This window comes from Cervus canadensis, chromosome 33, assembly GCF_019320065.1.
Source record: "Cervus canadensis isolate Bull #8, Minnesota chromosome 33, ASM1932006v1, whole genome shotgun sequence".
Taxonomy (NCBI): Eukaryota; Metazoa; Chordata; class Mammalia; order Artiodactyla; family Cervidae; genus Cervus; species Cervus canadensis.
The window spans coordinates 12,599,563-12,625,619 of record NC_057418.1 but is presented as its reverse complement, the minus strand read 5'-3'; the positions used below and the strand labels follow the sequence as shown (position 1 = coordinate 12,625,619).

The following is a 26,057-nucleotide window of genomic DNA, read 5'->3' as shown; positions in this document are numbered from 1 at the left end:
GCAGGCCTACTGTTTAGAACTTGCCTCAATGAATCTGGAATATCTATGGCCATTCTAATCACCTTGACCACTTTTGACACCCAGCTTGCTCATATCATAAACCATCCAAATGTAATACGTGTCAACATTAAAAAATTTGCTATATGCCAAGAACTGTGCCACACATATTACATCTATTATCTCTTTTAATCCTCATACCACTGCAATGTGTAAGTACTGCTGGTATTAGACCTGTTTCATGCGTGAAAAATATAAGATGTAGAGGTAAAGCAAATACTTAAGCCTATCCAATGGTAAGTGATACAGATGAGATTTTAACTACAATTCTGATTCTAGAATCTGAGCTCTTTGCAACCCAGCTATGCTAGTGATAAACCAGTGACCCTTAACTTTTAGGGGGCTATGGGTCACTCTGAGAATCTGGTTAAAGTTATGGAAACTCTCCTCAGAAAAATCCCCCTCCCCACACACACACTTTGACCACTTACAATTTCAGAGGTTCTGTCAACCTCCTTGAAGACCATCTAGAGTTTCCTTGGGGTTCATAAGCCCAAAATTATAGAACTCCAATATAAAATCTTAAGGATCAATGTATGGGAACTTGATGTTGTCTAAGTAAGGAGCTGTGCGGTGCAAAGGAAAATGTTACATAAACATGAAGAAAGAGGGACGTGGATCCTTGAATGCCAGGATGACCTACCAATGCCAGAGGAGTTCAGGAGCCCTGACTTAAGGATGGCTGTGTTAGACTCTTCCAGTTACACAAAAGAAATGAGGAAGGGGTAACAAAAATAAATGGAAAAAAAAAAAGAAATGAGGAAGGGGTTGTTGTAAGGATACACAATGGAGAAAGAACCTCTCAGAAATAAGAATAGGAACTGTGTTTAGGATAGACCTTTCTGAGCACGAAATTAGACCAGAAGGTTGTGCAGGTCCAAGGCAGCCTTCCAGACCACAGCAGCTTGACACCCATGGTCTTTCTCTCCTTCCCCACTCTGTTCTCTTTTTCTGACTTGCTTACTCTACTCCAGATCATCTATGACATCCCTCAGGGACTTCTCCATGTAAGTGAAAGTGTTAGTCACTCAGTTGAGTCTAACTCTTTGCAACCCCATGGACTGTAGCCCACCAGGCTACTCTGTCCATGGAATTCTCCAGACAAGAATACTAGAGTGGGTAGCCATTCCCTCCTCCAGAGGTTCTTCCCCACTCCGGGATCAAACCTGAGTCTCCTGCATTACAGGCAGATTCTTTACCATCTGAGCCACTAGGGAAGCCCGTGTGCAAATATAACCTCTTAATTTTTGTAAAGTCCATTTTCTGCCTCCTCATCGCTTCAGGCTGCCATGACCCCTCATGGTTCTAACCTCACCTCATAGATTCTCCCTTTTCTGTTTTCAGTTAGTTTCCACCACTGGATTGAATGGGGTTAGGTGCCCCATTCTTGCAGTACTTCCCAGTTCAAGAGCCTGATGGCAGCTAACATTTTTTGCTTGAGGTCACTGCAGGTTTTTAACCAGCCTACAGTTTGATTGTACCTGTGACAGATGCCACCCAATCCAAACAATTGCAGTTGCTGGCACAGAGGGTAAGGGGTGTCTTTATGGGAACGAATGTGCCCCCACCCAGGCAGGCTCTCCTAAAAGACGTGGTTGGACAATTTTCTGGAGAAAGGTATCTAGTCCAGACCCTTGGGATAGGTTGGTTCTTGGAGACACCTTGAACGTCCCACACTTTGAACTAAGTCCTCCTACTATTGGGTCCTTCATACCTTTAGGTGGCTGTGTGTTCAGATAGGGATTAATGGCAACAGGAGTCCTCAGTACCAATGAAAGGCAGGAGCTGGAGGAAGCCTCTGTGTCTGAGACCAGCCAGGCATGCTCCTCAGTTGCATGAGATCCAGGAGAACTGTGCCAAGAGATTTGTGTGCCAAGCTTTAGGACATGCAGTGCTTCCCGGTATATCTCACTGGTTGCTCATTGAGCTTTTGAAGGAGGAAGTAGCTTAAAGGGCACCGTGACACAGACAGTATAATAGAGTTACAGAGAATGTTAAACATCACCTATTCTACCTGCTTATCTGTGGAGAGGGAAGTTGAGCCTGAGAAGGGCTAAATGCTGAAAGAGAAGAACTTGGTGAGCTGGCGGTGGAGCCCCAATTTCTAGTCCACTTCTCCCTTGATTATTCCTGGATTGTGAGCCACAATCCTCTTCACCCTCTTGCTGCCACTGAGTGCTACCATTCTGCAGCAAACCAAAAAAATAGAAAAGCCGGTAAAATAATATCTCACACTATAAAGATTCAATCTCAATTTACCTATATCTACAGGGTGTCTCTAGCTGCAGATGGATGATTTATTGGAAATAATCCTGGACTAGAAGACTCACTGTGTCACTCTTAGACTTGTGAGTTAACCTCTGCTTCTTCTTCTGAGAAACTGCGATGCATTATGCACTCGTCATTTATCTAACAAACATTAACAATGTCTGCTATGTTCCAAACCCTGAGAGTAAATGAGATTGAACAATTGTCTTGTTTCTCAAAGAGCCTTTACACTCTGGTAGAAGGAAATGACAACCCACTCCAGTATTCTTGCCTGGAAAATCCCATGGACAGAGGAGCCTGGTGGGCTACAGTCCATGGGGTCACAAGAGTCAGACATGACTTAGCACCACCAGAGAAGTGTAAGAGAACTTACACCCAAGTGATACAGAAGTGAATGAGGAAGGGGGTCAGGAAAAACTTGCAGATGGACACTTGAAATTCAAAGGCGCAAGTGGAAGAGGAGTTAGCCAAACAAGAACAAGAGCTGGGCAGGCAGATGAGGGGGGGTAGTGCCCATCTGGGAAAGACATGCAGTATGACTGAAGCACAGAATTCAAGGGGAAGACATGGTAGGAACGGCAAGAGATGAGGCTGGCCAGTAAGCAGGGTCCTGGTGTCAAACTCACATATCATTCTCTCGGTTCACCTACAGGCCGTAAGTTATACAGCTAGGCTTTTATTTTAGAAAATTATTGTAATGGCTATAGGAGAACCAAAAGCTAAGACAGGAAGCATGCAAATAAGTTAGGAGCCTACTGCAATGGGTTTGGGTGAACTCCGGGAGTTGGTGATGGACAGGGAGGCCTGGCATGCTACGGTTCGTGGGGTCGCAGAGTCGGACACGACTGAGAGACTGAACTGAACTGAACTACTGCAATAATTAAAGAGTGATGGTAGACTTCTGACTTATGGCAGTGACTATGGGACCAAAGACATACTCTAGACATTTTTGGGCATACTCTAGACATTTTTAAAAGTTATCATTCGAAGAGCTCGGACCATGACTGTAAGCCATGTGGAATATGGGATGTGAGTGGAGAGTGAGGAACAGAGGCTACAGCTGCATTGCTCCTGACTTGGGTGGGAAGCAGGCACCAGTGGGTTGGGTTTGGGACACTTGAGTAAAGTTCTGGTGAAACAGCCAAGCATAAAGTTTCTGTAGAAAATTAGACAGTAGATCCAGAGCTCAACAGAGAGTTTGGCTGGGAATATAACCATCAGCAGATATAGGTAAGTGGTATTCAAAACAGAATATATTTATAGCTTTCCTACATAAAAACTTTATTTCCCATAGAAAAAAAATACGTTAAGAAACTACTTCCTCCTCTTCCTACCTCCCTTTCTGCGCCTTGTATCTCTCCAGAGCCTGTGTTTGCTGTCTGATTTCCAGCATGTTCATATCCAAATCAATCTGAACTAATTTTGCAAGTAAAATGTTTTGAGAGCTCACCCTAAGTGGTTTCCTGAACTCTAAACATTTAACATCTGCTTGGCTGGACTCAATGCCTAATCTTGTAAGTCTACTTAAATCCACCAATTTGACTTGTCATAATTTATCATTTCAAAATCTATATTATTTATTGCTCTTGATTACGTTATCACAGGTGTTCTGTACTATTGGTGCTTCCTTCCACTTTTCTTATATTCTCTTGTGAAATCATCATATCTAATTTACCAGGAGGTCATTTCTACTCTTTTTTTTTTTTCTAGCTTTTGCAAAGTTTTTCCTAAATTCATTCCTAGCGCCAGTGCGCATTTTTAAGGTGATAAACTCAGGAAGTTTATCTTCCAGACTTGCAGATTTTCAGGGCATTTACATTTCAGAGACCTACTTTCTACAAGCATATATATATATATATATTTTTTTTTTTTTACAAGCATATATTTTTACAAGGTGTTTCTAACTAATCATCTCGTCTTTATTCTCAGGTGCTGAATCAGCTTTCCATAGGTAGAGATGAGCTTTTCTATCCTTAGAGCTTGTCCCTGCCCCCACTACACTCCTTCTGGACAAACTCTTTCCTGCAGTGTACTGTCCTTCCTCTTCCTCCTTTCACTCCCAACAAGGGGCAGTGAAGAGTACAGCCTCACCCTGCAACCTTTGGCCAGAGCCATCTATTGCTTTCAGTCTCACCACCCACCCCTTTCAACCTCAGGCCTGGATAACAGCAGATAACAAAGGGGGCGCTTGTGGCTGCCGAGACAGTGTCATAGTAACAAGTTCAGAAGACTACAGCCTCTGGCTCCACCCCACAACCCACAAAGATGGAATGGATTTCTGCCTCTTCCTGCAGATTTTGAATTCAAGGAAGAAGAAAGATCAAAATAGCAGAGCCTTGCCCAGATGACATATAGGATACCTGGTAGTGTATTCCCAGCCCAGTTAAGGATTTGTAAACACTGGAAGTACAAGCCATCCACATAGGCAGAGAGACAGTTATCTACCTATTAAAGTCTCTGGAGCAAGTGGTTTAAAAACAACCCTCGGGACTTCCCTGGTGGTCCAGCGGCTGAGACTCTGTGCTCCTCATGCAAGGAACCCAGGGTTTTATCCCTAGTCAGGGAACTAGATCTCACATGCCACGACTAAGAGTTTGAATGCCACAGCTAAAGATCCTGCGTGCTGCAGCTAAGACCTGGCGCAGGCAAATAAGCAATAAAATAAATATTTTAAAAAATATTAATTATAAAAAATAAAACCAACCCTCTTACATGCTATGTAAGTTTATGCTATGAGTTTATTCAGCACTCATAAGAGAGAACTTGAATCAAGTGTTTCTGAACCAGCCAGCTAATGATCAAGAGAAAAGAGTTAATATAGATATGGACATTGGGAAAATTACTGTCAACCTAACTTGTATCTTTTGTATCCTAAAATATCAGCTTCTTCTTAGAGAAAATATTTGTCGCTCACCCTCCCACACCACCCTCCCAAACTGATATGTTTTTCTCCAGCAAACCTCTTAAACATCCTTGTTCTTGGTCAACAGGGGAAATAAAAACTGTACATCTGCTTCATTTCTTCCAGTCTTTGAGAAAACAAAGAAAAAAGAACAACTTGGAAAAACCATCAGCTAAAATTTTGATATGCAAGTAACATATGTAAGCTCCTTAGACCTCATTTTGGCTATTTATAAAGTGGAGGTAATTACACTTACAACCTAAGGGTTGTTGTGAAGACTGAATGGCATATCTAATATAAAGCACAAAGTATCTCACCTGGAAAGAGCTCAAAAAACATGAGCTGTAGTTATGTATGTGGGTATATTTATTATCCTTAAGATGTACTGCTTTGCTAGGAAATACACCAACAAGATCAGCCTAACCTCAGCAGATTGACAGGCTTTCAATGAGCCCACATTCCTTCATATTATGAATTAGAATATTACTATGTGTAGTAACCCAAAGTCCCTGGGTGTTGCTTAAGCATCTTATTGGTTGGAACCCTGCTTCCATTCTATCTCTCTGGATTCTTCAGCTTTCTCAAGGTCTCTGCATCACCCTGGGCATCCCCTCCTCTTCTATGGCTGGTACCTGAAGGTTCATAATGAGTAAACTATTTACGCCTGAATCTTATCGGAAGGCATTCTACCAATCGAAGGGAAACTACCCGTCTGGTAGAGACACTCTGATTGTGGAAAATTACTGATCCACTCTGAACTACACAAAAATCCATTCGTAAAAATCCTAAGAAGAGCAAACACTTCCCCTGGCAAGTTCTCCAGCAGGGTCCGTGGCTGGCAGGGCCAACCACCCTCTCTAGGCACCAACCAAAGGCTGGACCTGAGCAGTGACAAATCTGGAATCCTCTGGCAGATACCGATCCAGGACCTTCTGCACAAAGGGGGCCCTTCTTACCAGCTCAACACTGGATCTGAACACATTGAGGATTAGTTTTGGCTGTCAGGGAAAAGCCAATGTGGAAAGTAGAATCTGATAGACAGGATTTGAAATGAAAGACACAATACTGCCCAAGCTTCCAGGGTCTAAATTCTTATGGGGCAAAAGAATAAACACTTTTCGGAAGCTAAGACCAGGACATGATACTTCAGCAAAAACTCAAGAGTGGTCAGGAGTTCAAGCATTAAAAGACTAACTCCAATTTTCACACTGTGAATCACCAAAATCTAAACAGAGAGGAAAAGATGTATCAGCCAGCCTTTACCTTGCCGCGCCTGTGCTGAAAAACTCCCCTGGTGCCTGCGACATTCTCTAACAAAGATGAATAAGACAAGCCCTGGCCCTTGAGGAGTCTGTACTTCGTGGGGGAGGCTGGCAGGTTATGAAAATACAAGCCTTAGTACAGGAAGTGCCCAAAGCTGAATCCAAGCAAAGAGCAGCAGGAGCAGATAGCTCTAATAATCTCTAGGGCTGCCATGAATTTCCTGCCAGAAGAGGGGTCATCCCATGTGGGTCTTGGAAAGACTGCAGGCTTTTGAGAAGAGATGGGCTCTCCAGGCCCAGTGCAAAAAGAGGCAGCTCAGAGAAGGAAGAACAGGGTGTGGCAAGGAACTGGGCTCAGCTTGGCCACGGCGGCAGCTGAGCCAAATGAGGTGGGGGACTAAGGATGACTTGAACATCCAGAAAGATTGGCTTTGACTCCCTGGGCCTTTTGAACATGGCAGATGTGCTTTTCAAAGGAAAAGCTATAGAACAGGTGTCAAGAATGAACTAGAGAAAGCTTCCCTGGTGGTCCAGTTGCTAAGACTCCTCGCTCCAATGCTGGAGACCTAGGTTCAATCCCGAGTCAGGGAACTAGATCCCACATGGTGCAACCAAGAACTCACATGCCACAATTAAAGATCCTGAGTGCCACCACTAAGACCTGGCACAGCCAGATAAATAATTTTTCCTTTTTAAAGAATGAATTGGAGTCAGAGAGAGAGCTGAAATGGGTACCTTTGCATATGTACTTTTTTTCTTTTCTTTTGCTACTTGAAGCATGCAATGACACATGCAAATCAACAATTTGTATCCAGGAAGGACTTACACGTGAGCATATATTGACTCTCCACAGCAGTGCTTCTCCACTGTAGGGGATCCATCCAGCCCCGCTGGACACATTCCACTCGACTTAGAGGCCAAGGGTGAGACCTCTGTGCCCAAGGGCACTGGGATAACCTTATGGAGTTCTCTCACCTCCAGTCCAAACAAGTTCATGCTCTTTGCTCTCTGCCCAGCTCACTGTAGGTGAAGTAGAGTAAGACCTTTGACGTGATGAAAAGAGGTGGTGTGATGAAAGCGATGAAAACATAAACAGTCTATGGCTTCGTAGGGCCCTATCAGACCAGATCAGCTTTTGTCTTAGGGATTTTCTTTCACTTGTTCATGAGCCCTGGAAAGCTGACCTTCAATGTGAAAGGGTCATTATTCCCACTGCAAGTGCATGAGTCCTCACAATTATTTTTGATTTGGTTTCTGTTTGGTTTTTGTTTGGTTTACTGGGTTTCCTCCATGTATTTTTGATGCAAATGGAATTTAAAGAATAATTCTATAGGGATGTTATTAAGTACTTAGCTTTTTCTTCTATATCATAAAAACACAATCCCATGCCTTGTTGCTCAAATGGAAACTATTCTGGTGACAATTTAAACATGAAATATCCAGCAGAGACAAATCATGATTATTTACAAAAGCCTTTATCAAGGGATTATTTACTTCTTTGGGCAATTTCCACTTTGCTTGTGATTTCAGTCCTAAGAGTATTTTCATCTAGTTCTTCACACCAAATTAATGGAGCTGTTTCTTATTATTGTTTTTGATAGTACAGCATGTTGAATCCAACTCCCATCTTACTTTTGCTAATTATTTGTAAGCTCTCCTCACCTCTGTTTTTCTTTCACGGAGCCATTCTAACTTTCATTAAGGAGGCAATGTGTGGAGTACCAGATGCAGTTTTGGAATGTTCTCTAATGCTGGAGCCCTCGTTCTGGAGCAGGTGCTGACCACTCATTTTACAAGAATGAGAAGAGCAATTTGTACTTGTCACCTGGAGAAGCTCTTGTCCAGCAATACCAGGTACTGTCCTTTGCACGTGATTCAGAGCAAAGACATGGTATCTCTGTGTCTTGGTGGGACATTACACTGTCCCAAATTTCCCCTGGTTTTCCAAACTGTGGCTCTGTCTCCTCAGTAAGGAAGTGCTCTTACCAGTCACCAGATTAAGAGAGAACCACTTAACTATCACCGGGGTCATTGACCAGAAACTCACTCTGTGGTGGTGATGGCAAAGAAATTTCTGGCACGGCAGTCCATACTGAAGAAGAGCTTTATGAGAGATGGAGCCAGAAGAGAATGCACTGTTTATCCAGCACACTTGCAAGTTAGGTGAGCGGAGCTGCTCCCATAAGTCTCAAACCAGTGGGTTTTAAAGGGCAGTCACACCTCAAGACTGAAAGAGATCAGCCTCAAGGAAGGTTCTGTCACTTTCAACCATCAGTTTAAATGAGTGTGTCTTGTAATCAACACAGCGATAAAGAGAATACATTTCCCACCACACCGCACAAGGGGAGCCCACACCTGTAAAACGCACCGCAAACCCATTCATGTTGTATGAAGTCCTAATGGACAAATAAAACTGTCACATAAAAAAAGTCATTCCCAGGAAAGCTTTATTACCGAACTAAGGGGGTGAGGGTAGAAAGATGGAAACTGACATTTTCCTGAGTATGTTCTATCTAAATGCCAGGCACTTTGTTGTCCCAACCCTTTTAATTCCTTTTAAAAAATAATAATAAATTGTAAGACGAACTTTTCCTTCATTTTATAGGGAAAAAAATGAATTTAAAGAAACGTAAATCAAATAGTTCAAAGCCAAACAACTAATAAAATATCATGTCAGTTTCCAAATCCAAGATTCCCTTTATAAGAAATCCCTCCAAAGACTCACAATCCCTAATGTTAACCTGTTGCATTGAATTAAACATATTAGATGCACATTCTAAAAAAGAAAAGAGGGTGGTGAAGACATGAAGGTAGAAATGCCCCAGTTTTTCACGTTACTGGTAAGAGTAGCTTTCCAGATTATTGAAGATATGGTATAAAACAAACGTCATGTGGTGTTAGAACACATCACATAACCATATTTTTGGAAAAGCAGCAAAAGTTAAGTGTACCTTCTTTAATATTTTTAATATGTTCTGGTTGTACTAGTACTGAAATCAGACCATGGGCGCTGAGCATGTAGCAATTCATGAATAGGCACCTAAAGAGCTTTCAATCTGGAAATGCAAACTTTGCAATAAATTCCTATGGAAGGAAGAAAAATGGCCTGGGAAGGAATGGGGGAGTTGATGAGTCGGGAGAGGGGAGCAAAGCAAAAGAATTCATAAATAAAATGTTCACCTTTATAGCCTGTCCTATTATGTCCTTTGAACATACATGTACACAGGCAGATTCCCTGGGGACTACAGGAAACTGAATGTGTGTGTGTGCATGTATCCCACTTGTACTGTGAAGAAGCCTTACCTGGGTGACATCCAATCATGTGACCCATTTCCAGAAGATGCAGCTGATGTTAAATCTCAGAAGACAGGCAACAAGAGACTGGATCAGGGTTTGCCAATATTCGCTGGTATCACTAGAGCCTAGGGAAGAAGAAAAACAGATTTTGCACATCACCAATTTTAGGCTGTGGAAAAAAAAAACAAAAAGTCGTCACCTCTCACCAGCTCTGTAAGGAAACCTTGTGACCTCTGGGATAACCCTGGTATCAGGAAGCACCATGGGGACTGTCAAATGTGCGTGTATTTATCTACCTAAAGTAATCACCGTATACCCAATGAATAACCAGGTTTGTTCCAAATATGTGCTTGAAGTCCACTGTTTGAAATTTCTAACACTTTTTCCTACAGAGAAAATGACAAAAATATTTCCAACAAAAGTCTACAGAAGATTACCAAGAAAAAGTCAAGATGCCAAGCTCTGTAAAGTCTTTTAACCTCAGTTTCCTTATCTTTATAATGGGAATGAAAATATCCTCTCTGTCTCCCTCACAGAAGTCTTGAAACGAAATCTTAGAAACTGTGTCACTGAACAGGTACAAGGCGTTAACATAAACTCTAGCATTGTCCTGCTATATTATGAAGTTAGTCTCAACTGATACTCCAGTCATAAGTCTGCTTAGTCACTCAGTCATGTCCAACTCTTTGCAACCCCACGGATTGTAGCCCACCAGGCTCCTCTGTCCATGGGGATTCTCCAGGCAAGAATACTGGAGTGGGTTGCCATGCCCTTCTCCAGGGGATCTTCCCAAATCAGGGATTGAACCCAGGTCTCCCGCACTTCAGGCGGATTCTTTACCATCTGAGCCAATTAGTCTCAATATTCTAGTCGTGCTGGTCGTGAAAAATACTGAAGAATAAAAAATTGCAGTGAGGAAACATATTGGAGGATATTCTCAATACTCAAGGGAGAGGAAAAGCACAGGAGGAAGATAAAATAAATGACATCTTTTCTTTTAGTTTCCTTTTGTTCCCTGGCTCCATCGCCTTCTAACATGCTATTTAACTTACGTGTCTTTCCTGCATGTTGTCTGTCTCCCCCGCTAGACAGTATGTTCCCCGAGAGCGGAGATCTGAGGCAGTTGGTTTACTGATGTACCCCAAGCAGGTCGCTCGGGCTTCCCTGGTAGCTCAGAGGTTAAAGCGTCTGCCTGCAATGCGGGAGACCTGGGTTCGATCCCTGGGTTGGGAAGATTCTCCTGGAGAAGGAAATGGCAACCCATTCCAGTATTCTTGCCTGGAGAATTCCATGTACGGAGGAACCCGGTGGGCTATAGTCCACAGGGTCGCAAGGAGTCGGACACGACTGAGTGACTTCACTTTCAAGCAGGTAGCTCAGTGCCTGGCATGTAATTATGACTCAGTGAATATTCTTTAAAAAGTGAATATATCATGTGCTAATGTTGCAAGGCACCTAGTGTACCATTCAAGAAAGACTGATGGAACAAATTTCTCTTGGACATTTCCTTAACAAACATTCCTAGGAAAACCGAGTAGCTACAAGCCCTTCTGTCAAGGTTTTGTGATCACGAGGAACTTGGAATCTCTGGGCTTAGGAACTCTGGGCTTAGGCCAATCTTCAGGCGCTGGAATGTTGCCCTCTGAATAGGGCCACAGCATGTTTCATTGTGAATCTTTGTAGGAAGGGCACTTCAGTCACCCCTGGTTCACCCCATCGGCTCCTCCTCCCCCTCGGGTAGGGCAAGCTAACAGTGCACTGATAACACCCCCTCTTTGCCCCTTGATTAGAAGAACGTCCAACACTCCCATGGGTCTTCCTCTTTCTCCCTCTGGGCCTGTTGATTCATTCCTCTCCGCAGGCTCCCACCCATTTTCTTAGAACTGCTACCTTTTATCAACAGGCGCTGTGCTGGGTGGGTGGGTGGAGAGGGGGCAGCAAGCAGGGAGCCGGTTGTTGGGTGCAGCCCTTTGGACATCTCAACAAAGGGAGTGAGCTGCTGCCCACCTCTCTCATGAGCGTGGGAAGAGTTCAGGGTCTGCCACTCTGGGGGAGCCAGTCTCACTGGGATCCTGCCTTCCAGCTCTGCTGAATGGGTTTTGTTCCAAAGCCTTGCTCCTAACCAGTGTTCCTAATATAACTCATTCGATTTCAGAGCTCTAAGGAAACTTGGAAATCAAATTCCACTCCCTCATTTCAGAAACCAACAGAAGCCCAGAAAGGAGAATGTGACTTGCCAAAGGTCACACAGCCAGCAAGTGGGAGGCAGGGAGGCCTTTCCCAGCTCAGCCCACCTTTCCCCGCAGTGCCAGGAATGTCTGGGGAAAGTCAGACACCCTTCCTTCCTAAGAGTGAACACCAGCAGTATCATCAGAGCAGGAGCAAAAGGTTGCCTGCATTTGTAGGCATGAATCAAATTTTCATAATTTTTGAAATGCTGATATCCAGATAAATCCAGTAGTAGTTACTTGATTTATTTTTTTTAAGTATTCTTTTTTTTCCTAAATGGGCTTTCCAAGCAGCTGGTTTTAAATAACCTGTTCTCCCTAATATATGTGAAAAGTGGTTTTCATTCCCACACTCTGCTACTATAATCTCAGTCCACAATGTAGTCTTGTAAAATGTGATTGAACTCAAAACTTCTTGATACAATCATTATAACAAATGAGTGTCTAAATTCTCAGTATAGGTTAATAAAGTTGGGGGGTGGGGAGTGGACAGGGAAAGGGTAGAAATGAAATAAAGCAAGTAAACAACTCCAAACAAATATTTTTCAAAAATAGGTTTATAACTTGGTGTCACTGAGGGGATTGGAGTCACTTCTAAAATCTGAATTGGCAGACTCAAAAAGTCAAGAAAAATTAAGACTGTTCAGATGATAATATTCTAGAGCTGAAAGGCCACGAAGATGTGTTACCTAACCCAACTATTTCAAAGCACGGTTGAGCAATCAATAACCCAGAATTGGGAGGGCTATTTCACCCAAAGTCAGTGAGGTCTACAGCTTCCTAGTTGGGTTCTCATTTAATCAGTTTTCATACTGAGTGGAAAAAGAGAGCAGTAATAGGGTAAATAATAGGGCAAGACCAGAGAGGAACATGGAATTTTCAGGAAACATCATGAGTTCCACCCAACCAATAGGGAAGCTCTCAAAATGTTTTTGTCATCTCTAGCTGGTTTTGGCAAAAGAGTTCAGCAAATGGATCTTTTAGAATCACTGGGCAAAAAGTATAAGCAGAATCTTATACTTAAGAAGGCAGGCCTCATTGGAGGTAAATTTACTTTCAGGGAATAAGACCAGTTTATGTCTGGATAGGGAGAGACTGCCCATGGGAGGGAGAAGGAGGGAAGTTTACCAAAGCTCCTACCAGAGTCCTGAAATGCATTCCCAGGAAACGTGTCTCTAATCAGGAGACTCTGGGCAATGTCTGAAGGCACTTTTTCTGTCGTCACAGCTGGAGGGGGGCAGGGGTACTACTAGCATTGAATGCATAGAGGCCAGAGATCCCATGAAACATCCTGCAATACACAGCACAGCCCTCCACCCTAAAAATCAAAGTATCCAGCCCCAAATGTCAATGGTGCCAAGGCTGAGAAACTTGTTCTTCTGCTGACTGTCAATCAGTGTTCTGCTCAGATTCAGTATTACTTCACCAAATGCTCCCTTCTAAACCCAAGAAATCAGAGAACACTTCTAAAGACTCACCTCCCTCTCTCTCTTCAGATCTTTAGATTTTTAAAGCCCCTTCCCATTCCCCCACCCCCCAAAAAAAAATCCAGATGAAGAGGAGGCAGGAGAACAGGAAGCAACAATTTCAGTAAAAATACTTAGGGCTGAAAATATCTGCGTAGGAGAGACTATTTCCATGTACTTATATTTTTCTTGCTCTTTGTTGTCGTTCCACCATCCTCGGTAAATTTGTTTTCATTTTAAGTGTTACAAGCAGTTATTATGTATTCCAGGCAGGGCTCCCAAGCTGTGACAATTTAAATAAGGGAGACTTTTTTTTTGTAGGAAGAAAAAAAATGATAAAAGTATAAATGGTTTGTTGAAACACTGAAGAAAAGCTTACCTCAGAGAGCAAAATGCTTTTTTATGTTGTCTTAATATTAATCCAAAATGAAAATGTCCTTCACTTCAAAAGGGTAAGATTTGGCAGGTATAAGATATAAGAGGGCAAGGATATGTCCCCTCCACATTTAGAACTGCATGACTCCTGCGAAGACTTTGAAATAAATAGTACATAAGGAAATACAAGTAATTTTTTAAATGGATTAAATCTTTCACATATTCAACTCAAAAGAAGAGAAGGGCTCACAATGGCAGGATAGAACAGGTTTTAGATGAAGGATCTGAAAACTTGGGTTCTGGTCCAGGTTCGTGACCTACAACCTTGGGCAAATAATGTACCTCCTACGTGTTAATTCCCTGATGCTGAGAAAGACTGAAGTCAAGAGAAGAGGGCAGCAGAGGATGGGATGGTTGCATGGCATCCCCAACTCATTGGACATGAACTTGGGCAAGCTCCAGGAGATAGTGAGGGAGAGGCAGGCCTTGCGTCACAAAGGGTCAGACAGGACTTAGTGACAAGGCAACAACAACAAAAATGTGTTAATTTGCTCTACAGTTTTATAATAATAATACTTGCCTTACAGACTTCGAGTGAGGCTGGAAAGACATGTAAATGCAAATGCTAATGTGTACCTTCCCCTCATTCCCCCCACCTCACATCCTGAACCTTCTCATCAAGATGAGGAACAACGGCCACTGCTGGCAAACATTATCAGAGTCAGACTTCACTCTATAACAAAGGAGAGCTTTCAATGGATTGCTTATTACACACTTTCCAATTTCCTTTTTTTAATTCCAAAAAAAAAAAATTTTGTGTAAGGTGAGGAATTATTGGAGTAGGGTCAGCATAGCCCAAATAAATATCTTTACCGAATAAAGTCCTGACAGGGGGTCATGCCCCTAAAACCAAAATATTGGAACGTTAACTACCAAAGAGAATACTTGCCTTCTTGAAATTTCTGACAAGTTCCTGAACGAGTGAGTTAGTAAGTCATGATTCTCACAGTTCTGAAGGGGTCAAGCAGTGGGACGTATTTACTTTGTAAAGTAGCCCTAAATCTTATTGGTTGTGTCACAGCATTAATATGAGGTGGGAATGTCTTTGGTTTGCAGAGGTTCGGTGGGGAGGATACAGAGAAAAAGTTATCATTAAGGACAAGGGAAAAAATCAGTGCTAGAGGACAGGATAAAGGGACATATGCAAAAGGGGGGGAAAGAGGCTATTAGAACACCTACAAGTAGTTGCTTTCCTTATGTGCCTTTGGTATGTTTAATGCAAAATTTTATGGAGGCACCAAAATGGTGGGTAAAGGAAAACTAGTGATGTCATTTATTTAGGCTCTCAGAGAGCTTTTGATGAGGTCCTACACAAGAGACTATTAAGGAAACTTTCCAACCACGGGGCAAGAGGTAAAGAACTGTCAATCACGGGTTACAAGTGGGTTAAGAGATAGAAGGAGAATAAATGACCAGCTCTCGGCATGGAAAAGAGTTAATAGTGGGCTGTCAGCAATCAGAACAGGAGTAGTGTCCTCCAGGATATTCGTTAACACCCTCGAAGGGGGACTAAATAATGAGGTGCTGAAATTTGCTGACTAAACAAAACTATTTTGGTTCCTAAGTCTATACAGATGGATGTGAGAAACACAGAATCCAAACTCAGTAATTGGGCAAAACAGTGGCAGATGAAACTCAGAGCAAAGTAATACATGTTGGAAGTAGCAATTTAAATTACTCATCCACTCAGCTGAGTTCTGAATTAGTTCTAAACTTACAGGGAAAAGATTTAGGCTCATGGAAGACATCTTAATGAAGATGTATGCATGATGCTAAGTAGAGTTTTAAAAAGAGAGAGAGAAAGCAAATACACTGTTAAACTGCTGTAAGAACGAAAGAGAATATATTCCAGCACCATTACAGAAATCAATGGTGCACTCCACTCTTGTTCTACATTCAGTTAAAATCACCTTATTTCCAAAGGAAGGCAGTAAAAATAGAAAGAAACATCCAGTAACACCCAGGAAACTCATTAGAAGCAGTGGGGAAAGACAGGCACAACAGAAGATGGGAAATTTTTAAAGTTAGCAACTAGATAATAAGTTGAATGAAAGAAAGATGAACATAAGCAGCATATAGGTTTTACATAAACGTAAAAGCCTGTATTAATATTTTTGCAACTCAGATTGTAGGTAGACTAGAAACTGTCTGTAAATGTCATCAAAGGTAAACAGAATTTTCTTCTGATACAAGATGCTATGAGCTGATTGGGACTTCAGTTCTGCCTCATGAGACCCAGCCCATTAGTTGCCATTTTTCATTTATTCTAAGATAGGAAATAAGAAAATGAATGTATTACAAACTTTTAGAAATATTTCTTTAAATACCATTTACAAATCATATATCTTCTTTAAAGTTCAGAAAGATGCAAAAAGATTCCATATTGATATTATGTATCAACTCTAATAAAATAAAGGCAAGTGCCAGTTAAGCCAACAGTTAAATCATTGAGTTTAACCTGACCTTGTAAAGTTCCTGGATACACAAATCATTACACACTCTCTCCTTTTTTGTTCTTCCCTAGGAGGTAATTTATCCCTGGACCTGTGTACCAGGAGCAGTAAGACTGCCCACCCTTCTGCCCTCTCCCTCTCCCCTAAATGTCTGAGACAGCCAACTGTGGTTACTAGGAGATAATCAGTCCTAAGGCTTCCAGAGATCAAGCATCTCCTGACAGAGGGGTCAGAAAGAAATTCTCTCCTACAAGGTCCAAGTACTTTATAACTGACCCAGTGCTTGTTGAGAAAATGACATCCTCACACTCAAGCTAAGGGTTGCATAACTGGGCAGGTGTATGGAAAGCAGAGGATGATGGGGGCGGCGGGGGGCGGGGGGTATTGGTTAACTCCCTTCCTGAAGCATTTAGACTTCCCCAGAAAACTGGAGACTGAGCTGTTGGCGTCTTGGTGTTTCTTAGCCTGTATTTACTGTACTGAGGCAATTGATGTGGTATGGAACTTCAGAAGTACTTTTCCTTGTTTGGTTTTCTTCCTGAAATCTAATCCCTGAGCACTGTGGTAAACAAAAATAAACTAAGAATGACTAGCAATAAAACATGAGCAAGAACAAACCAAATATTAATGTAAAAATAGCATTAATAGAAGCTGAAAATTGAATTTCACCACAGAAGAGTCACAGCAGAGCATGTTTTTTTAATCTTGCAAGTAGAGTGTAAGTATTCTGTAAGGGATCAGCTTACCCTTAAGAAATGATATATATATTTTTTTGCTACAGGCATTTGAATGCTTTAATAAAACATTTCAAGTTACGTAGACATTTTTCCCTTCAAATATGTAGATTCTTTATAAAAAGGGCATAAGGTAATACTTTCACAGCAATTCTAAAAGTATGAAAGAACACTTTGCTGGGTGTTGACATATCAAAAGAGCATTCTATCAAGTGGAAAGTTACTGGCGTGTCTGGGTGTTTACATAAGTATCTTCATCTCTACACTCTGCACCAAAAGATTATACAAGTCTCTTTCTGAAACACACACACACACACACACACACACACACACACACACAGAGTTGTTAAAGAATTCACCATTTTTTATCATCATTTGTCTTCATTCTATCACTCTTCTCCATTACTAGCAGATTTCTTCATCGTCATCCCCACTCCTCACTTCATTCTCCCTTAGTCTCTACAGAAGCCAGAAACTAAAGTAACATTTGTGAACTGCAACATCACTATGGTCATCCAAAAATATTGAACTTAAACATACACTCAAACGGAGAGAGAGAGATTTATTCGGTCCCCTCTGTGTTTGTTAACTAAAAGGATAATTAAAATGCTTGTATGGTAAACAACTCATTCAAATGGATGGCATTATTTACCTAAGACAGTAACTCTCCAGAATACAGCCAAAAAGAATAAAGAGTTTCTTAACAGTCAAAACAAATGCCAAAAATCCATGTACTCCCCTTTTTGATGAGCCCCTCAGGTGGTCTCTCAAAACCAATTTGCTTTTTCTTTTTAAGTTAATTAATGTATTAAAACATTTTCTTAGGTTTAAATCAGGCTTCCAGTCTATGAATTAAACCTTACTTTGTGATAATGTATTTTTAAAAAATGTTAACAGCTTTATTGAGATATAATTCACATGTCATGCAATTCATCTATTTAAAGTATGCAATTCAATGTTTTTAGTACTTTCACAGATATGCATGACCATCACCACAATCCATTTTAGAAAATTTCCTCATCTCAAAAAGAAACTCCATAACATTTAGCATCATTCCCCTATTCCCCTGTCCCTACCCCTATCTTAGCCCTCAGTGAATAGGGCTAATATATTTTCTGCCTCTATAGCTTTCTTCTTCTGTGCTTTTATATCAATGGAATCATATAAAATACGATCTTCGTGACCGGCTTCTATCACTACACATAATGTCTTCAAGGTTTATTCATATTGTAGCATATATCAGTATTTCATTCCTTTTTATGTCCCAATAATATTCTGTTGAATGGATACACCACATTTTACTTATCTATTGATATTTGTCAGTTGATAAATATATAGGTTATTTCTATCCTTTGGCTATTATGAATCAATGCTACTCTAAACAGTTTTGTACAAGCTTCTGTGTACAAAAGGCATCTATAACTAGGAGAGGAGCTGCTGGGTCATATGATAGGGATCTATGGGTCTCTCTTTAATTGTTTGAAAAACTGCCAGATTGTTTTCCAAAGCAGCTGTACCATTTTACATTCCTACCAAGTGTATGAGGGTTCCAATTTCTCCACATCCTCATCAACAGTTGTTATCACTGGATGGTTTGATTGTAGCCATTCCAATGCATATGAAGTAGTACTCATTTACTACTCATGGATTTGATTTGCATTTCCCTGATGACTAATGTTGTCAAGTGTTTTTTCATGTGCTTTTTGGCCATTTGTATATCTTCCTCAGAAAAATATAAGTTCATATCCTTTGCCCATTTTATAATTGGGAGCCAGTTTACTATCACATTACACAGTATTTTAACAGCTGATTTCTTCAATTCAGAAATCATGAGAAATAGCAAATAATAGATGGGAAGGAGCTATTAGAGGCAGATATGCTAACTAACATGCTAACTAACATGATATAATAAAAGAAAAAATATTCTAAAAAGCAAACATAAAACTTCAAAAAGCAGAACATTCAAAAAGCATTCAATCATACAGGGTGGAGATGAGTTTCAATGAGCTCCAACATAATCTGTGTGTTATAATATGAAAACTGACTTAAGTTTACTGTGATTACCTTAAATTCTCTTTATAGGTTCATTTTTAATTCTATACAGACTGCTTACAAAAGACTGGGAGGCTTATAATATATTTTGGAGCTGTGGCAAAGGAGGATTATGAATACTTGCCATCAGCTATGTTCTCTGAAATGTTTAACAACCAACTCTCCAGGGAGAAGCAAAGGTCTGATTTGCACTTCCACCATAATCACTTTCAAGCTACCAGCACACACAAGAACTGGCTCGGGAGGCAGAAGTCAACTTGGACACATCACAGCCTGCGCGTGTGACTGGTATAAACTAGGCACTGTGTTAGTCTTCATACATCCGTTATAACCTCATTTACTGTTTTCAACAACCTTTAAGAGGAAATAACATGTTCATCTTCAAAGTAAACTGAGGCTCGGAAAAACTTTTTGTAAGCTTGCCCAGGGAGACACAGACGGGAAATGCCATTCTCGTCTTTCCAACAACTATTCCTCCTATTCAGGCTAAATTGATCCCTCATTTTAAAAAGTTAATCAAAAACAAATTTTAAATTGGGTTAAAAGTCACTTCCGAAGGAGAGTCACCCATTATTTTGGAATTTTACTCATTAGGAACACCACAGGCCTTGACATCCATCCATAGGCAAGGGAAGTGTAATGTACAGGTCTTTAGATTCAGAAAAGGCTTCACCAGAGAAAAATCAGCGGAGGCCTGTTCAGTGATAAGTTCAAACTCAAGCAGGAATTTGCAAATAAATCTTCTCAACACCCCCCAAGCAGTGTAGAAAGTGGCTCTGAGTAATCTAGAGATAGTCCCTTTCAGCTTGTAAGTAGCAGTAGCTCCCACCAAGACCCACCCCGGCCTGTGCCGTGCATGGGACTCTCACCACACCAGTTCCACGTGCCCCCAGTTCACACGTTCACAGATGCAAAGTCAGCACGTGGACACACCTCAACAAACAGCCTTACAGCAAAGTGCAGGAAATTCCATTCCGGCCCTTATCACATAATACGTGTCATACCGTCATATAACAATATGCCCCCTGCTTGCACCGGGCATCAACAACCAAGGGAGCACCTAACCACACTCTGGAAGGAGAGTACGTATATCTTGGGAGTGAACATTACCAGGATTCTATTTAAATTAAACACCAAACTCTCCACCCAGAAGCTAATGATCACTACACTTAAAAATTTCTAATTAGACAAACTGCATGGAAGGAATCACTTACGCAATCAGTGGCAAGTTTCAACTTCTGTTTCCAGCCAGAATCAAAGAGGTGGGTTGATCTTACCACAGAATAACACATTCCCTTTGCCCTCCCTGGCACCCACTGTGGAATATATTACTCCATTATGGAAGCTGCTATTGTGTGCCTGTTAGGTAAGGAGGATTTGTAATTCGGCAACCATGCTTTGGTAATTATTTCTATACCAGCCAAGGCTCAAATCTCACCATATACCAAAGTCCACAAGGCTTCAATACTACAAAAAGCAAAGAGAGCTGTCAGTAAAGGCTTTGGAAGTCTACTTTTACCTTACAGCAAGAACACTGAGCTATAATCCCTCAACATCTTCAAGAAATTGAGACTGTTAATGTACAATACTCTTTATTGTATTTTCAGTTCAGTTCAGTCGCTCAGTCATGTCCAACTCTTTACGACCCCATGGACTGCAGCACACCAGGCTTCCCTGTCCACCACCAACTCCCGGAGCTTGCTCAAACTCATGTCCATTGTATTTTGATCTTCCCTATGTTAAACCTGAATGCGCTGAATTAAAAAAAAAAAAAAAAAATACATGCACTTTTCCCCTAACCTTTCACCAAACAAAGAAGACAATCAACAGTAGCCTCATTCAGAGATCTTTGCTAAAAATCAGAATGCTTTGACATGTAATATTGCCATCATCACAGATTAAGTAGTAGACACATAGGGGAATAAGGAGAGGAAAGACAAGAAGAAAGCAGCAGTGGGCAAAGTTGGGATACTCCCAGCCTCCCCTTTCCACAGCCCACACTACTGGCTCCCACATCCACCCTCTGTGGATGGTCCATTCATAACTAGAAGTGCCTTCCTGGACATGACAGCGTTCTACCCCAACCTCCCTCATGCCATGCTCTCTTCATCCTCCCTCCACTCCCCTCACACTCTACTTCGCAAGTCAGCCATCTGGAATCGCATGTCCTTGGGGCCAGACTTTTGGTTGTTAGGAAATACAATAAACTAGCTTTACAAGCTAATGGGATAAGAGTAAAGTAGATGACACCACTCATCCTCCTGCTTCCTACAGGTACATTCAAACGGTTCCCTGGGGTCTCCCAGAGGTAATGGCTACTTTTTACTGACTCATCCCAAGAGCGATCCCAGGAATGAGGATTTCAGTCCAGGCCATAAGGAGAAATGACACCATAGCAGGCTTCATCCTTGGGACTGGGGTGGAGGTGGCTGGAATAAGGAATGGGTGCAGTGAGGACTGGCCTTATCAGTATGCATCTTCCTTAACAGTACACAGATAGCCTAGCAGAAACCCAGCCAGCCTTCCCTGGGGACTTTTCCATTCTCACATCTATGCAGATTAACCACAATCAACATTTGAGTCACAACACCCGACAAAATAGACAGCTTGTAGAAAACAACCTTTAAGAATTCAAGCACCAGAAACACCAGTCTTCAGCAACAGTCCTTATCATAACCAAGATGTTGTGAGTTGTGCAACCAATTTCATATGGCTGGAAGGTTCTTTTGTTTGGCAGCCAGGTAAAACAAGGGCTGACTCCTTTAAACAATCTCCCTTCCCCTACATACCCTTCATACACAGAATTCCTTTTGAAGCCACCGAAAATCCCTTTCACAGAACAGAGGGATAAGAGCAATCCATTTGTTTTTATATGAACCTATGCTCTCTCTCCAACTGTCCAAGCTAGTTCCCTTTCCTTCTGCAGACCTCTTGTCAAAATTCTCACATTCCAGGAAGCTATTTTCCACAATGGGTCTCCTCTAAATCAAAATGGCTGTGGTCCAAAGGTTGTGCCAAAATAAAATTCAATGCACTGCCAGCAACGTCTTAGCAAAACGAGTGACCTTTCCTTCTTCCATGTTTTTTACTTCTTAATTGTCATGTCTGTCCCAGTAAAGTGACAAACATCTGAGGTAGGAATTGCTTTTATCCTTGTTTTTTTTTTTCTTTTTAAGAGCTTCAGATGATGACTCTACTCAATAAATTGAAAATCATTATTATATACAAATGCATATGCTAATGATGACCTGCAAGCTCAGATGGCGGAATGAATAAACAATTACTGGCAAACACTATGGTATGGCATTTCAATGAAGTCATCACAGAATCACTAGCAATTATCCTCACAAACTTACGGTGAGGTGTCTATGGGCTGAGAGAAATGCATACTTCTGTCTTAAAAAGAGAAATAGGAAAAACTCAAAAAATTAGATTAAAAACCTTAACACTCAGATCCAGAAATAATATTGCAATCTTATAAACACAGAGAGAGAGAGAGAGTAGCATGCCAAATAAAATGAAAGCAGTTTTGTTTAAAAAAGAAATCCTATCACATTAGTCAAATGCTATTCCTTAGAAGCACGACAAGTCTGATAAAACTGAGGCAAAGAGGGGCTTCCTCCGTGGCTCAGCAGTAAAAAATCCGCCTGCAATGCAGAAGATGCAGGTTTAATCCCTGAGTCAGGAAGATCCCCTGGAGAAGGGAATGGCTATGCTACAGTCCATGGGGTCGCAAAAGAGTCAGATACGACTTAGCAACTGAACACAACCAATAAAGAAGGCAAAGACATGAAATAGTTTTGACTGTTGTACAGTTTTAAGCTTTGTCTTGCTTGACATTGGGCAATAAAAGTACTACATCCTGAAATCACCTTCTCATCAGGCAGATTCATAAATGACTAGAAGGCCTTTCTCAGTAAGTAATTATTAATGGTCATGTCAGTCTAGAGAAGCACACCTCATGGGATTCCAAAGAGGTTGGTCTCAACCTGGTGCTATTTTTAGTAGTGACTGAGAGGATGGTAGAGAATATGGTTATTAAGTTCAAGGATGACATCAAACCGGGTGTGGTACATTCTGCTTTGGAAAACTAGATAGAAGTGCAAATGATCTTGATGAGTTGGAGAAGTGGGTGGATGTAAACAGATTGAGGCTCTGTAGTGTAATTCACATGGGAAGAAAAACAAACCACACAATTGCAGGATTCATTCTGTGATGTCATAAAGAAAACAATCCAGAGGTCAAGAGTCAACACAAACTATTGGTGTTTGTGCTTTAACCTTAAAAAGCATGATTTAGTAAAAGAAAACCAGGAGCCCTTTCCTTGATCCTCAGTACAGATACAGACTATTCTAGAATACTCTGCAATGTCTATAGCACCACATTTTAAAGTAGGATGTGGAGAATATGGGGGCTTTTAAGAGGAAATCAAATTTTCTTATTGATTGCAAGCTAGAGAAACAGCCCTTAGAGAAACAACTATAATGATAAAGGTATAGACTTAGAAAAGATTGAGGAAAGTACTAAACCACTTTCAAGCCTAGAAAGAGGGAAAAAGACAGAAATCAGTTTCAAAGCTATTAGAAAATCTTCCTAGCAAAGAAAGCTGTGGGAAACCAGAGAGCACTGCAATGGACTCAGAGGTCCTCTCTGAAAACTTCAAAGAATCGGCCTTTCTCTGAATTTGGGAACAGCTTTAAGTACAGACAAAAGACTACACAGGTGAAAATAAAATCAAAAACTTTGTATTTCCTGTTTATCTGGGTTTTCCCCCCTTTTATTTAGTGGTGGGAGGGAAGAAAGGAGTAGGGCTGGTCACTGTGTTTCAGGACCTTCACCTCTCCGTTTGAGACCGTGTGACACCTCGAGCCCCGACTCCCGCCTATGCTGCTCCAGGGCCAAACATTGCCTTGTTCAGATTCTTTGCTCTCTTGTTTCAGGGATGGTTCCTTGCAGGTAATACTGAGTTTTGAAGAAACTACAAAGCCCAAGCTCTTTGCCATCTCTGAGTGGGATGCAGCCTGAATCCCTAAAATCAGGTTTTGCTCATTTCCCACCATTCAGTTTTTGCTCAAACCTTGCGCTCTGTCTAGAATTTGTAATACTTCTTTCATCAACTTCCAAGGAACTTCCTACCTTTTAAGGCCAGGTACTGTCCCACCTCTCATGGAGCTGGTCTAACCTCTTCTTGCAGTGTTTTCTCCTTCCCAGGAACTCCGAGCATTCATGGCATTTGTTTGATACACAGTCACACAGAGCCTTGTGACATCTCAGGGACTGTTGACTCACCACTTAACATTTACTGTGTGTCTACACAACATTCCCAACTAGACTGTAAGCTCTTTGAAGGTGAGCATTATCTGTTAAAAATTGTTTCTTATCTTCCAGCACCCAGTTCAGCCAGTACTGTGTTCATGGTAAGGATGGAGTTAGTATTTGCTTAATGAATGAAGGAATGATTAAGAAGAATGTTTAAAGTAAATTTGATTCTTTACCCAGAAAAGTTGTTTCCTACCTTGGAAAACTATTTCTAAGGAGAGACTATTTCACAAGAAAATAAAAACTGATAAAGGGAAAAAAACTTAACATTTCATACACTCTTAGTAGGAAAAGCCAGTGTTGATATTATAACCCCCCCAAAAAAAAAACACAATACCTTTATATATAGAAAATATTATATCACAGTCTTTAAATGGTGTAGATCATAAAAAGTATGCAACCATTGATGTTTTTCATCTGAATAGAACATTTCTTATCAGTACAAGCAATTATAAAAGCCAAAAAGAAGTCAACCTTGTAATCTTGTGTGTGTGTTTCATTTAATATGACTTAGTCTAATAAAATTTGATCACTTTTCTTTTATTATTTTAAGATTAAAATGTTATGTTCATTCTACTCCAGCTCACTAAGACTGGTCTTTCTGCTATGATAGCCAGTAAGGTGTCAGAGGTGGTGGCCAAATTTAATATGTATATTTCCACACCTTAGATTTCTAGTTAGAACACTGGTTCACTTTATAGAGATAAATATCCTATGATAGCCAGTAATCTAAGTTGCATTTGAACTCATGACCTGGAACTTAAAAGCACCATATCTACAGCACCTTTTCAAAAACCTCAGCATAGGCACTGTCTGAGAATGAGGAGATACAGCAATTGTGAGCACTGTTCAGTTGTTTACAATCTCAATATGTAGGTGGGGAGATGTTCAGATACCAAGGAAGCGTGATGATGTACACTGGTTGAGGAGGTTGCCTGACATCCAAGTAAAACTTGTTCTTCACTTGAGTTACACTTCAGAGTCATTTCCTGGGAAGCTGTTATACATAGTAACATAGGATACCCCCCAAATTTCTATAATAATTCACAAAGTCCAGAGTGCTTGTAAAAGCAAGTAGAGTAGGTTGGGGATAAAGAAATGAATTTTGACCAAAACTGCAGGTTTGAGAATTAGTCAAAAATAATAATATCCTGCCAAAATCTACACTACCCTCTTTCCAGCTGAGGCTATCTAATGGAAATCTGTTTCTATACTAACTCTTACGGGATTTCCTTTGAAGACTAGCTACCACCCTCCATAATTCAGTCATGTGTGCTTGTTCAGTTGCCCTGGAGGAAGCTGTTTTTGACTCTTTAGGACAGTGAACAGGACAGTCAGTTGGTACAAGGGAATGCCTGCATCAAGCCAACCACAGCCACACAGCAAAAGGGAGGATGTAAGGATCTAGAATAGAACAGGACCTGGATGACAGTAATTCCCAAAGCCTTTGGCTGTTGGTGCATCACCTACTCAGAAAAAAAGTCTTCACTCTTGAGTCCTCACTTCAGATTTCCAATAAGGGGCAAGGCTTAAGTCCAGGCACAGGTGTGGGGGAAGTTTTAAATACTTTCTGCCAGAGGCTAG

The 26,057-nt window shown here is 41.1% G+C and overlaps 1 long non-coding RNA gene across 1 annotated transcript in view; it reads right to left on the bottom strand.

Annotated features, from left to right (window-relative positions):
• LOC122433790 overlaps positions 1-24,356 on the bottom strand; it is a 37,257-nt gene extending 12,901 nt beyond the window's left edge. The window contains exons 1-2 of the long non-coding RNA XR_006267188.1: positions 24,291-24,356; positions 9,793-9,911 (exon numbers count right to left, since the gene is read on the bottom strand). This is a non-coding gene — a long non-coding RNA (uncharacterized LOC122433790). The remainder of the gene's footprint in view (positions 1-9,792; positions 9,912-24,290) is intronic.
• Positions 24,357-26,057: the final 1,701 nt, after the last annotated feature.